Genomic DNA, 14,887 nt, shown 5'->3' on the forward strand with positions numbered 1-14,887 from the left:
ATATTGAAGTTGTTTTCAGATCCTTATAATGAACTAAAGATGAATTTTATGGGTCAGATGGAGAAAAAAAAGCTTCTTGTGTTCAAAAGTAACATGAAATAATTCATGAAGGTGACACGTATATTACAGGTCAGCCTCACCAAGAACTTGATGCAATTCATCACATGCTAGGCAGGGACACTGCAAAGTCACCCATGTTATGACTCAATTTCATAATAATTTGCTGACAGGACCTCTTTTACATCTACCAGAATCATCACATTTCCCTCGATTGTTTGAAAATATATTTAATATGTGTGATTGAGAGAGCTAATGTAATAATATTGATTCTTTGAGTCACTGTTCTTGTAAAAAATTAAGAATACTGACAGGAACAAAGTGCACAATAGATAGAAATAACATTAAAATAGAAAGCCTGCTTCTGGGTAAACACAATTAAAATTCATTTGAGGTCCAAAATATTGTTCCTAACAGTTCAAGTCAAAAGTTCCTAATTAGTACAGCCTTCAAAATCTCACCATCCTGGATCTAGTTTTTGAAGGGTACTGTTAAATTTTCAATCAAAAAATAAAGGTATATTAACAATGGTCAAACCATGGAAAGAAGTTACACGGCTCGAGTCTAAAGGAACTCCATGGAAAAGAATTTCTACAAATCCCACTCCACTTTCTCCACAGAGTCCTACAAATACATTCAGCTCCCTTCTAAACCCAGTCTTCTTGCATGCCAGACTCAGCACTCACTGTATACAAACTTCTTCTTGTGTTAATTTTGGTTCTTTTGCAAATCAAAATCATTCCCCTTAATTCCCTTCATTCTTGACAGCTCTATCCACCATCAGAACTGTTCTGTTCCAAGAAAATAATTCCAAATATTCTAGTTCATCGACATAGCCAAACAAAACTGAAGCTCCTCTTCATAGAAATAATTTTAGTAAATCTCTTCTCAAAACTTTGACATCCTTCCTTAAGCACAGCACCCACAAACCAACAATAAATACATGATCAGACCTGTCTACTAACGAAAATTATTTTCTTGTGTTACTTGGGGTATCTTCATATAATAAATTATTCCAAATAGTTTAAATAGTCTTTACATACTACATGCCCTGCCAGTTTCAATAAACTATGCACATATAACTATGTCTGTTTTTGCAACCTTTTTAGAATGATGCCCAAATTTATATTGCCTTTCATTCTTCTGAAAAATATGCCAATTTATATTGCTCAGCATTAAATTTCATCTGTCACCTATCAACTTGCTTTAATTCTTAATCCAAACATTACCTACATTGGCTGATACCTCTTTACATTAAAATGGTTCCATTGCCCAAGTACAGAAATACCCACAAAGCTCAAATCCAATTTATCCTGGCCAGATCTGTTCCTATTACATTGAAATTGACCTCTTCCCACTGACTTTTTTTTTTAAAACACCTTGGAGTAGTCCATATATTTTCATAAGCTATTCCAAATCTTCTAACATTATTATTACTACTTCCCTCTGATCCCCATTGAAATTTCCTGGAATCATCCAGCAATGCATCATCCCAGTCATACCGATGCTCAAGAAGAACATGGTAACCTGCCTCGATGACTATCATCCAGTAGCACTTGCTCCACCATGAAGGGCTTTGCAAGGTTGATCATGAGGCATATCAACTCCTGCCTCAGGAGTGACTTGAATCTGCTCCAATTTGCCTACGGTCACTACATATCAACAGCAGATGTTATTTCATTTGTTCTTCACTCAGCATTGGAACATCTGGCTACTGAAGATCAGGATGTTCTTCATTGACTGCAGCTCAGCATTCAACACTATCATTCCCTCAAAACTAATCATTAGACTTGAACACATTCCTGTACAACTGGATCATCAATTTCCTCACATGCAGACCCTTGTCAGTTTGGATTGGCAACATCTTCTCCACCATCTCTATCAGCACAGGCGCATCACAAGGCTATGTTGCTTAGCACCTTTCTCGACTCATTTTATACCTATGATGTGTAGCAAAGTACAACTTCAATGTCATACTTAAATTTGCTAATGACTACTGTTGTTGACCATAGCAAAGGTGGTGACAAATCGGCACATAGATGTCAGATTGAAAATCTGGTTGAATGGAGCCACAATAACAGCCTCTCACTCAACATCAGCAAAACTGAAGACCTAATTTTCCTTGCTGTTACCATATTAGTGGATCTTTCCTGGGAGCGGGAGCAGCAAGTAAGTGGCATCACAAAGAAAGCACAACAACATTTCCACTTTCGTAGAAGTTTGCGTAGATTCCGCCATGTTATCTACAAATTCGACAAACTTCTATTGATGCACAGTGGTGATTATCCTCAATGGTTATATCAGACCTGATAAAGGAACACCAATGCCCAAGAGCAGAAAAATCTATGGAATGTGGCGGATTCAGTTCAGTCCATCATCACATACAAAACCTTCTAACCCAGTCATTGAGCACATTTACAAGCAATCCTGCTAGAAGAAAGCAACATCCATCATCAAGGGCCCTCATTATGCAGGCCATGTGTTCTTCTTGCTACTGCTATTGGGCAGGAGGAACAAGAGCCTTGAGTCCCAAGTCACCATGTACCTGAATAACTATTACCCTACATTTATCAGGTTCCTGGAGAACTTCACTCACCTCAATGCTGAACTGGCTCGCTTTCAAGGACTCTGCAATTCATGGTCTCAGTACTACTTGCATGTTACTTTTATTATTTACACGACTAGTCTACTTTTGCACATTGGCTATTTGTATGTCTTTGCTACACACAGAATTTCATAAATTCTATTGTAGTGCTTTATTTTCCTGTAAATACCTGCAAAAAAATGAATTTCAAGGTAATAAATGGAGACATATGTACTTTGATAGTAAATTTACATTAAACTTATCCCTATTAAGTTAAAAATGTACCGATCAATGCCATTCAGAAACTTCCCTTCCTTTGTCCCTTTTACTCCCTGAATCTTTGCATAATTAAAGATTCCATGTCGCTTATCATTTTATAATGCTTATAATATTGCTTATGTTTTTATAATTTCCTTGCAAATTTATTTCATATCCTTCCCACTACTTGGTAGCTTCTATTGCTTCTTATTTCTAAACAGTGACACCCTCTAACTGCAATAATGCCTTTAACCACAACTGACACTCCTTGCCTACCTTCACTGAATATTTTCTGTCTATTGCAGCTTGAATTTTAGATGGGTTTTGATGTTAGCAATATAATCCACCTAGTTAATAACTATGCCTGCAGCTCACTCACTTGTTTCTAGCATTTATATACACATGCTGTAAACCAGTCTTAGAACTACTTTACCAATGAATTTGTATTAACTGTAGAAGTTCCCTATTTGTTGCTCTAATGAAAATGCTCTAATGCCATTTCTCCCAACATTTTCATTCTTTTTTCCTCCTGTGTAAAGATATTTTCCTTCCTGCTAAATTCAATAAAAACCTTCACAAACAAGAGAAAATCTGCCGATACTGGAAATCCAAGCAACACACACAAAATGCTGGAGGAACTCAACAGGCCAGGCAGCATCTATTGAAAAGAGTACAGACGACGTCTCGGGCCGAGACCCTTTGGCAGAACTGGAGAAAAAGCCGAGGAATAGATTTAAAAAGGTGGGGTGAGGGGAGAGAGAAACACAAGGTGATAGGTGAAACCTGAAGGGGGAGGGGATGAAGTAAAGAGCTGGGAAGTTGATTGGTGAAGGAGATACAGGGCTGGAGAAGGGGGAGTCTGATAGAAGAGGACAAAGACCATGGAAGAAAAAAAACAGGGGAGGAGCACCAGGGGGAGGTGATGGCACTATAGTAGTCTGGTGTACTGACCTCTAACTTGCTGAGTCCCAGCACCAACTCTTAGACACCTTTTTGTAACTAACCCTTGAATAGCAACCCCACTAAGGAACACCAGGCTATTACCTCCCACACATCACTGACCTTTACTGATTCTGGGGATCTTCCATCCACCACCACCAAAGCCAAAGTTCCCGCACCTCCCGTTTCTACTTCTTACCCAAGTTCCATAAAACCACTTGTCCAGGTGGACATCTTGTTCCTGCCCCACTGAACTCATATCTGCATACCTCGACTCTGTTTTATCCCCCCCCCCCCCAGTTGAGTTCCTTCCTATCTATACCTGTGACACTTCATACGCTTTGGATCTTTTCAATGATTTCATGCTCCCTGGCCCCCATCATCTTATTTTCATTATGGATGTGCAGCCCATACATACCTCCATCCCCCACCAGGAAGGCCTCAAAGCTCTCCATTTCTTTCTGGACATGAGATCCAACTAGTTCCCCTCTGCCACCATTCTCCTCCGCCTAGTGAAACTTGTCCTCACTCTAAATTTCTCCTTTGGCTCCTCCCACTTCCTTCAAACAAAAGATGTCTGCATGTGTCCCAGCCATCCCTCCCTGTTTGTTGACTATGTGGAATAGTCTATGTTCCAAGCCTACACTGGTGTCCATCCCCCACTTTTCCTATGCTACATCAACAACTGCATTGGTGCTACTCAAGTGGAATTCGTCAACTTTATCCACTTTACCTCTGCTTAACCCCCTGCCCTCAAAGTTAACTGCTCCATTTCCAACACCTCCCTCCCCTTTCTCGATCTCTCTGTCTCTATCTCTTGAGACAGCTCATCTACTGATGTCTATTACAAACCCACAGACTCACACAGCTACCTGGACTATACCTCCTCCCACCCTATTACTTTTGTAATCCACTGCTTCACATCTTTACTGTTATGCTGTAGGTATTTCATTTAACAGTACTGTAAGAGCAGTCAGTTCTGTTTTCAGCCTGTATGGGTTATTTTTGAAGATTAGGAAGGTGGATTCGGGAGGAGGTTTTTTTGGTGAAATACACTAAGGTTGGTCTAAGAGCTTTGGTTTGGCGGGAGATGAAAAGATAAGACGCTGGGGAGAGCAGATCATGGAATACAACCCAGTGAGAGACCCATTTGATTGAGATGGATTGCAAGCGATATTTGGAAGGTGTTGTGTGCTTCCACGCAGACCGAGGGTCCAGTGCGTTGAGTGACACAGAAGTTGAAGATCAGCTCCAACTTGTGCACATTTGACTGTTTAATTATAATGGGGCCTTCTTGTTTTTTTTCTTTTCTTTACTAAACCTTTAGTTAAGTAAGTTTAGTTGTATGCAATGTGCTGTCTGTTATCTCTTGGCAATGAGTTGTAATAGGGTAGCAAATTACACAGCATCCACACAAACCAGGGTTTGGGGTGGGAGAGCCATCTTAACCTCACAGGTTTGGTGGGACCAGAGGGTGTCTTCCCTAAACTTACACAGCCAAGGAAACCAGTGGGGTTTCACTTGTAAAAGCACCATCCCCTCCTCTCAATTCCTCCATCTCTGCTGCATCTGCTCTCAGGATGATGTTTTTCATTCTAGATGAAGGAGATGTCCTCCTTCTTCAAAGAAAGGGGCTTCCCTTCCTCCACCATCAATGCTGTCCTCAACCGCATCTCTTCCATCTTACGCATGTCTGCTCTCACCCCATCCTTCCACCACCCTACCAGGGATAAGGTTCCTCTTGTCCTCACCTAGCACCCCACCAGCCTTTGTATCCAGCACATGATTCTCTGGAATATCTGCCATCTCCAACAGGATCCTACCACCAAGCACATCTTTCCTACTCCTCCTTCCACAACTTTCTGCTTTCCACAGGGATCGCTCCCTACAGAACTCCTTTATCTATTTGTCCTCCTGGCACTTATCCTGCAGGAAAAAAATGCTACATCTGCCCCTACACATACACCTCCTCCCTCACTACCAGCCAGGGGCCCAAACAGTCCTTCTAGGTGAGGCGACACTTCAACTTGAGTCTGTTGGAATCATATGCTGTGTCCAATGCTCCCGGTGTGGCCTCTAGTGTATCAGTGCGACCCGACATAGAAAAGGAGACCACTTCGCCGAGCACCTACTGCCAGAAAAAGCAGGATCTTCCAGTGGCCACCCACTTTAATTCCACTTCCCATTCTGATATGTCTATCCATCCACTGTTGTGCTGAGGCCACAGTTAGGTTGGAGGAACAACACTTTATATTCCATCTGGGTAGCCTCCTACCTGATGGACTGAACATCAATTTCTCAAAATTCCAGTAATGCCCCCCCCCCCCCCACCATTCCCCATTCCCTCTCTCACCTTATCTCCTTGCCTGCTTATCATCTCCCTCTGGTGCTCCTGCCCCCTTTTCTTCCTTCCATGGCCTTTGTCCTCGTCTATCAGATTCCCCTTCTCCAGCTCTGTATCTCCTTCACCAATCAACTTCCCTCCCCCTTCAGGTTTCATGTAACACCTCTCTCCCCTCTCCCCCATTTTAAATCTACTCCTCAGCTTTTTTTTTTCTTTCCAGTCCTGCCAAAGAGTCTTACTCCAAAACATCAACTGTACTCTTTTCCATAGATGCTGCCTGGCCTGCTGAGTTCCTCCAACATATTGTGTGTTCATTAAAACCTAGTACCAACACCTTCCTTACTAGAATCCTAGTCCCAGCAGTGCTGAAAAGCAATTCATCTGACTTGCCCAAATCTGTATTCAGGCCTCCTGCAGTAACAGAAGCTTTACATGCAGACAGGAAGATATAGGTTTAGTGCAAGAAAATGGTACAGTACTGCATTTCATAGATCAGTTATGATTTTACTAAATGATACAGCAAGCATGAGTTCAAACATTCAATTCTTGCTACTATCCTTTGCGCCTTCATGCTCCCTGAAGCTGGTACAGTGTTAGTTAAATAAATTAAGTTACTATTGGAACTACTATGAGGTACTATGGACCATCAGCAACTGCTACTGCAACCCATTACCTCAACATTGGGCATTCACCACCATTACTTGTAAGTCAGGGTTCTATCTGAGTCAATGAGCAAATACTTAAAAAAACAAGTAACAATCTGGAAGAAGCCACAACATTTTCTAAAAACAGTATTCAGCAATAAAATGAGTTAAATGAACCTAGTACAAGTTGGCAAACAAATGTATGGTTTGTGCATCCTAGACAGCTAATAAGGAAATGCCAAGAACATTTTCATCCTCAGCAATAGCAGTCTGAAATGCCAGGTGGATGATCAATCTGGTTCTCTTTGCCTCCATCACAAAAGCCAGTCTTCAACTAATAAGAATTCTTCCATGTGATATATCAAGAAACAACTGAACATGCTGGACAGAGTAAAGACAAAGACAAAAACTCAACTGTCGTACCAAACACCAGCACTCCGTAATACACATCTTTAGCTAAGCTGTACAAGATATTTAAATGTGTGAGAGAGAGAGAGGCATTAGCATCAGCAAATCTCAATCTATTGGCATATTAGAACTTCCTACTGAAAATACTTTGAGATTATTTGGGGGGGGGGGGGGGAAGGACATGAAAATGAAAGCTGCAAAAGCTCAAGTTGTTTAAGAATAACAGATCATGTCATTCAAAACTCAAATATTTTAACTGGCATATCATGCCTGACTGTTAAAATACAGCTACATTCTCATCCCAATCCTAGCCCTCAAACCATAACTCAAGAAGCAAATACTTTCTTTGCAAAACAACTGGTAGAGTATTTTGTAACTTTCTGTCTTCACTAACCTTTTTAACTTTAAGGTCAAAATCTCATTATTTTATTGGCAAGCCTCAAATCTCTTCTAATCATTTTCCCAATTACCTTAACTCAATGCACCTTCCACCTCCCCCCAATCAAATACTAGTCTCCATAAAGGAAAATAGATTGTGTTCACCTTCTCTGAGCTTCTCATTTCTAAACCTGACAGATCTGCTCTATCCTCTGTCTATTGCTGTTATATGTTTCCTGTAAAGCAGTGATCAGAATTAAGACCGGTACAATATTATATAACTTATAGGTAGAACTTCCTTACTTTTACATTCCATGCAATGAATCTCATACACCTTCTTAATTACCCTAATTTATATATCAGCTAGTCAAAGTCAGTGATGTAGCAGGTAACAAGGCTTTTCTCTGAGTGGGTGAGCTACCAAAGTCAGCAAACATTGCTGAATAAGTTTCTCAGCTATACCACTAAGAGTATTTTACCTTTTCACATGAGAGAAGTCAGCTTTGTCCAACATACCAATTTTCATTAACCCACAGCTAGCATTTGAAAAGTGTCTTTATGTAATTAAAACATTTCAAAGAAGCAATTTCCAGACAAAACTCAATTCTACTAATTGCATTCACCAAGATTATCAAAATCAGTGATGGATTGCTTCTAGATTGGCCGACAGTCTATATTACACTGACGCAAGAAGTGTAAAATAATATTCCAAATTGGTTCCATTGGACCACTTCAAATTAATTATGATTTCATTGTATACATGAATTTCATAGCTTTCAACAACATTCTTCATGGTGGCTGATTCAAAAGATTAAGACATAATGATCTGATAGAACATAATGATTTGATAATCACACAAATGCATGATGGAAATGTTGGTCTGATTGCTAGGTTTGCAAGACAAATATTGACGGAATTGTGGCTAGTGAGGTAGTCTGTCAAAGGATCAGTTGGAAATTGATCAGTTGGAAAAATGGCAGAGAACTGGTAGATGAAGTTTGAGGTGTTGCACTTTGAGGTCAGAAGACAGAAGAGTCACATCAGTGACAAATAGAGGTATCTCAGAATACAAGTTCATAGCTCCCTGAAAGTCAACAAGGCAACAAAGAAATGTACGGTATACTTGCCAAGATTAATTGCAGGGCATTAAGTATAATAGTAGAGAACTCTTATTGCAAATGCATAAAACTTTGGTCAAGCTTTTGTACTTCATTAAATTAGAACAAAATCACAACATTTCAAGATAAATTGACAGGATTACCCCACTCAATATCTGCCTGTCATTCTCTGTTAAGATTCACCAGTCACTAACATGCACCTGTCAGAGATTGGCAGGAATCCTACTGAACTCCTGACTGTGTACAAGAGGCTAATCATGTGACAAAAATAGCTTGCTATCCATTAGTACACTACCAACCCTCACATGCCAATGTTGTCAGCATTAAAGCCATGCTGACAGACTTGTTTCTTTCTCAAAATAAACAGTTTGCCTCTGACTTTTTTTTAATGATACAGGTGGCTATTCAGCCAACTGAGATAATACCAGCTGTGAGAACAATACCCTCAATCCCATTCTCCCAAAAAACTCTGTTGTCTAGCTGTCAGTATCCAAAATTTACATATTTGGTATCCAGCATAATCCTTACTTTCAGTCAAAAAAAATCACAATTTAATATACAGGATACTGGGTGCCCTCATCAGTTTAATTTCAGATGCCTTTAGTACTTTTGCATGGAAGGGTATCGTTGAACGAATTACCATATTCTCTACAATATTAGGATTAACCAATAGTTCATATCTGTCTAAACCTTATAAACATTTTAATTTCCATCAAGAACAATAAATTTAAACAAACTAGGCATTTACATGCTTTTTTTTAATCATTATGAAACAATCACTTCTAGCTGCTTAAATTTTTATTTCTGACAACAGTGCTAGAAAGCTGAATGTCAAAATCATTGCATCAAAATACACTTATGTCCAAGTCAGTAATAAACTATACCAAAATGCCTTCCCTCCTGTACAGAAGCACTAAAAGCATACAAAAGTTAAAAATGGTATGGGAAGCAAATAACCCATTTTTAAAACTTTTAAACTAAAAATAAAGATTGTAACACTTCTCATTGTGTGGTTGTACATCACACAAACAGTACATTCTTCAACCCAAATCCCCAAATACTCTTAATACATTAAAAATGTACTACTACACCTTGAAAATACACTTTGGACAGAGAAATGCAAATATTTCCTTCTCTCTGGTATGAGAAATTTCTGCTCAACTCAGACTCACATGTTGACCCTTTACTTTGAGTCTGGGACCCTTCGTTTAAGGTAACTGAGCCAGAGGAAGCAATAACTTTGCATCTATTCTGTCAAGCACTCTATAATTTTTGTATGCTTCGAAAAGGTCACCTTTCATTTTGAGGACTCTGCTTAAGCCTTCTTAATATGACAAATCTGTCATCTTAAGAATCAATCTGATAAACCTTCAATTCACTATCACATGAGTAACAAGGAAATCAAACTGAAAAGGTTTTTTTAAAGATGTGTTATCAGTTTCAGCCCATATAACGAGAGGAGGACTCTGCTACTCTTACCCTTTATGTTACCTTTTTTAGCAATTAGTTTTGCTGCCTTTTTAATTCCTTGCTGACCCTGAATGCCCATTTCAGTAATACCTATACAAGTATAGAGCGATCATCTGAGTACTGCAAGTCAGAGTAGTAAGGCTTTAGCGAGGATGGGCCTAGGCAAGGTAGGTTACTTTTCTTCCCCACCCCGCCAAAGAAGAATAGCAGGTGTGACTGCAAGGCCAGTTTTGTGTTCTGGGTGTCAGATGTGGGATGTCCAGGAGACTTCCAGCAACCTGATGGGCAACTTTGAAACAGTTGCAATGAGCTGCAGCTCCTTAGAGACCAAGTTAGGGAACTGGAACTGCAGCTCAATGACTTCCGGCATTGTAGGGAGAGTGAGGAAATGATAGACAGTAGCCACAGGCAGGTAGTCACCCCAGGGCCACAGGAGACAGATAAGTGGATGATCGTCAGGAGAGGGAAGGAAGGGCATCAGGTAGTGGAGAGCACCCCTGGGGCTGTCCCCCTTAACAAAAAGTATTCACTTTTGAGTGCTGTTGGCGGAGGGACTACCTACTTGGGAGAAGCAGCAGTGGCCGTGCCTTTGGCACTGAGTCTGGCCCTAAGGATCAGAAGGGTAGGGAAAGGAAGAGGATGGCAATGGTAATTACAAACTCTATAGTTAGGAGGGCAGATAGACAATTTTGTAGGCATGAAAAAGAAACAAGGATGTTAGTTTGCCTCCCAGGTGCCAAGGTTCATGATGTTTCTGAGCGCGTCCACAATATACTGAAGTGGAAGTGAAATGGTACACATTGGTACCAACAACATAGGTAGAAAAAGGTAGAGGTCCTGAAAGCAGAATACAGAGAGTTAGGAAGGAAGCTGAGGAGGAGGACCTTAAAGGTAGCAATTTCAGGATTGCTGCCTGTGCCGCATGACAGTGAATATAGGAACAGAATGAGGTGGAGGATAAATGTGTAACTAAAAGATTTTTGGAGTGGGGTCAGGGATTCAGATTTTTGGATCATTGGGACCCCTTCTGGGGCAGGTGTGGCCTGTACAAAAAGGATGGGTTGCACTTGAATCCCTGGGGGAGGGGAAAGGGGGCAATATCCTGTCAGAGAAGTTTGCTAATGCTAATGAGTAGAGTTTAAACTAGATCTGCAGGGGGTGGGAAATGAAGTGAAGACGCAGAGGATGGGGAGGTTGAAGCACAAGTAGGGACAGATTGTATGGAGTTTGTGAGGAAGGAGAGGTAGATATTAGAGCAAAGATGCACTCAGCCTGATGGGTTAAAATTTGTCTATTTTAATGCATGGAGTATCATAAACAAGGCAGATGAACTTAGAGCGTGAATCAATACGTGGAACCGCGACGTTGTGGCCATTACAGAGACTTGGATGTCTCAGGAGTAGGAATGGCTGCTGAGTGTTCCAGGCTTTAGGGAGGGAGGCAAAAGAGGTGGCAGCATGGCATTACTAATTGGGGATACTGTCACGGCTGCAAAAAGGAGAAAGTCATGGAGGGATAGTCCACTGAGTCAGTGTGGATGGAAATCAGAAACAGGAAAGGGGCAATAACTCTACTGGGTGCTTTTTTCTAGACCACCCCCCGATATCGAGGAGCAGACTGGCAGACAGATTCTGGAACGGTGCAACAATAATAGGGTTCCTGTGATGGGTGAATTAAACTTTCCTTATATCGACTGGCATCTCCTTAGAGCAAGGGGTTTAGATAGAGTGGAGTTTGTTAGGTGTGTTCAGGAAGGTTTCCTGCCCCCAATATTTAGATAAGCCAACTAGAGGAGAGGCTGTACTTGATCTGGTATTAGGAAAGAAACCTGGTCAATCATCAGATCGCTCAGTGGGAGAGTATTTTGGAGGTAGTGACCAAACACTGTTTCCTTCATCATAGGGCTGTGCCCTCTTGTCCTAGACTCCCCCACCACATCAACTCTGTTTAGGACTTTCAACATTCACAAGGATTCAATGAGATTTCCTTCCCCGCCCCCCCCCCCCCCCATACTCCTAAATTTCAGTGAATACAAGCCCAGACACATCAAATGTTCCTCGTATGATAACCGTTTCATTCCTGGAATCACCCTTGTGAACCTCCTCTGAACCTTCCCCAATGCCAGCACATCTTTTCTCAGATGAGGAACCCAAAACCACTCACAATATTCAAGGTGAAGCATCACCAGTGCCTTTTAAAGCCTCATTATCACATCCCTGCTCTTGTATTCGAGACCTCTTGAAATGAATGCTAATATTGCATTTACCTTCCTCACCACAGTCTTTGATATACAGCATAAAAAGATGTGGTCCCAACACCAACCCCTGCAGAACACCACTAGTCACTGGCAGCCAAAAGGATCCTTTTATTCCCACTCGCTGCCTCCTACCAATCAGCCAATGCTCTAACCATGCCAGTAACTTCCTGTAAAACCATGGGCTCTTAAATGGTAAGTAGACTTATAAATGGCACCTTGTCAAAGGCCTTCTGAAAGTCCAAATATATAACATCCACTGCATCCCCTTTATCTATTCTACTTGCAACCGCCTCAAGTAATTCCAATAAGTAAGGAAACCATAATGACTTTGTCCTACCTTGTCCTGTGTCAGCAAGTACTCCATAACCTCATCCTTAACAAATGACTCCAACATTTCCCAACCACCAAGGTCAGGCTAACTGGTCTATAACTCCTTTACTGCTCCCTTCCTCCTTTCTTAAATAGTGGAGTGACATTTGCAATTCTCCAGTCCTCTGACACCATGCCAGAATGCAATAATTTTCAAAAGATCATTACTAATACCTCCACAATCTCTACCACCACCCCTTTCAGAACTCTAGGGTATTGTTCATCTGGTCTGGGTGACTTCTATACCTTCAGGTCTTTCAGATTTTTGAGCACCTTCTCCCTTGTAATAGTAATTGCATTTCACTTCTCTTCCTTCACACACAACATCTGGCATACTGCTAGTGTCTTCCACAGTGAAGACTGATGCAAAATGCTCATTTAGTTCATCTGCCATCTCCTTGTCCTCCATCACCTCCTTGTCTCCAGCCTAATTTTCTAGCAGTCCTATATTTACTTTCATCACTTTTTTTAAAAAAAAGTATTTGAAAAAGCTTTTACTCTCCACTTTGATATTGGTGCTAGCATGCTTTCATGTTTCATCTTTTCCCTGCTAATGATTCTTTTAGTTGCTCTCTGTAGGTATTTAAAAGTTGCCCAATCCTCTATCTTCCTGCTAATTTTTGCTTTGTTGTGCTCTTTTCCAATTATATAAGCTTTGACTTCCTTTGTCAGTCAAATTTGTATTATTTTGCCATTTGAGCATTTTTTAAAATTTTGGAATACATCTATCCTGCACCTGCCTCATTTTTTGAGAAACTCACACCACTGCTGCTCTGCAGTCATCCCTGCCAGCATCTCCTTCCAATTTACTTTGACCAGCTCTTCTCTCATACCACTGTAATTTCCTTCACACCACTGAAATACTGCTATGTCAGACTTTACTTTCTCCCTATCAAATTTCATTGAACTCGGTCATACTGTGTACAGTCCCTCCTAAGGGTTCTTTTACCTTGTTCATCTCCAATTCATTACATAACACCCGATCCAGTATAGCTATTCCCCCAGCTGGCTCAACAACAAACTGCTCTAAAAATTCATCTTGTAGGCATTCAACAAACTTATGCTCTTGAGATCCATTACCAACCTGATTTCCCATGTTAAAATCTTCCATGACTATCATAACACTGACCTCTTGACACACCTTTTTTATATCTCGTTGTAATCTGTGGTCCACATTCCAGCTACTGATGGTAGGCCTGTATATAACTGCCATCAGGGTCCTTTTCCCTTGGCAGTTTTTTAACTCAATCCACAAGAATTCAATGTCTTCCAATTGTAAGTCACATCTTCCTACTGATTTGAAGCCATTCTTTACCAGCAGAGCCACACCACCCCCTCTGCCTACCCTCCTATTCCTCCAATATAACGTGTAACCTTGAACGATCAGCTCCCAACCATAAACGTACCTTAGCTAAGATTCACTGATGGCCACAACATCATACCCGACAATCTGTAAAAGTCTAACAATATCATCCACCTTATTTCTTATACTCAGTGCTTAAAGATATATAACACTTCGAGTACTATATTTGCCACCTTCTTTGATTCTGCATCCCTGGTGTACTGATGCTCACCCTGCTGGCTGAAATTTTGTGTCATCACCTGCCTGCCCTTCCTGACAGTATGCTTTGCTTTTTTAACCATCCATCCTATCCCGAGTCCCTTCATTCCAGTTCCCACCCCACCTCCTCCACTGTGGTTTCAGCAGCGATAATCTCCGCCAAGCATTTCCTGTAGCAGCTGATTAGACTTGCGCAATGGCGAAGAGTAATTTTAGACCATTCCTTCATACAAAATTGTTTCAGTTCATTAATATTTCTGGGATAGCTTGCATGAACAACCCTCTCCAGGTCATGCCACAGCATCTCAATTGGGTTAAGGTCTGCACTCTGACTTGACCATTCCAAAACATGAATTGTCTTCTTTTTAAACCTTTCTGTTGTTCGTTTACTTGTCTATTGGATCAATTCCTTGCTATAGAAACATAGAAAACCTACAGTACAATACAGGCCCTTTGGCCCATAGAGTTGTGTTGAACGTATACTTACTTTAGAAATTACC

General features: G+C 40.8%; 1 protein-coding gene across 2 annotated transcripts in view; it reads right to left on the reverse strand.

Moving 5' to 3' along the window:
• The window catches only part of LOC132382062 (tau-tubulin kinase 2-like), a 377,848-nt gene that overhangs the window by 270,837 nt on the left and 92,124 nt on the right, over window positions 1-14,887 (reverse strand). The window lies entirely within an intron of this gene.

Source organism: Hypanus sabinus, chromosome 2 (genome assembly GCF_030144855.1).
Source record: "Hypanus sabinus isolate sHypSab1 chromosome 2, sHypSab1.hap1, whole genome shotgun sequence".
NCBI lineage: Eukaryota > Metazoa > Chordata > Chondrichthyes > Myliobatiformes > Dasyatidae > Hypanus > Hypanus sabinus.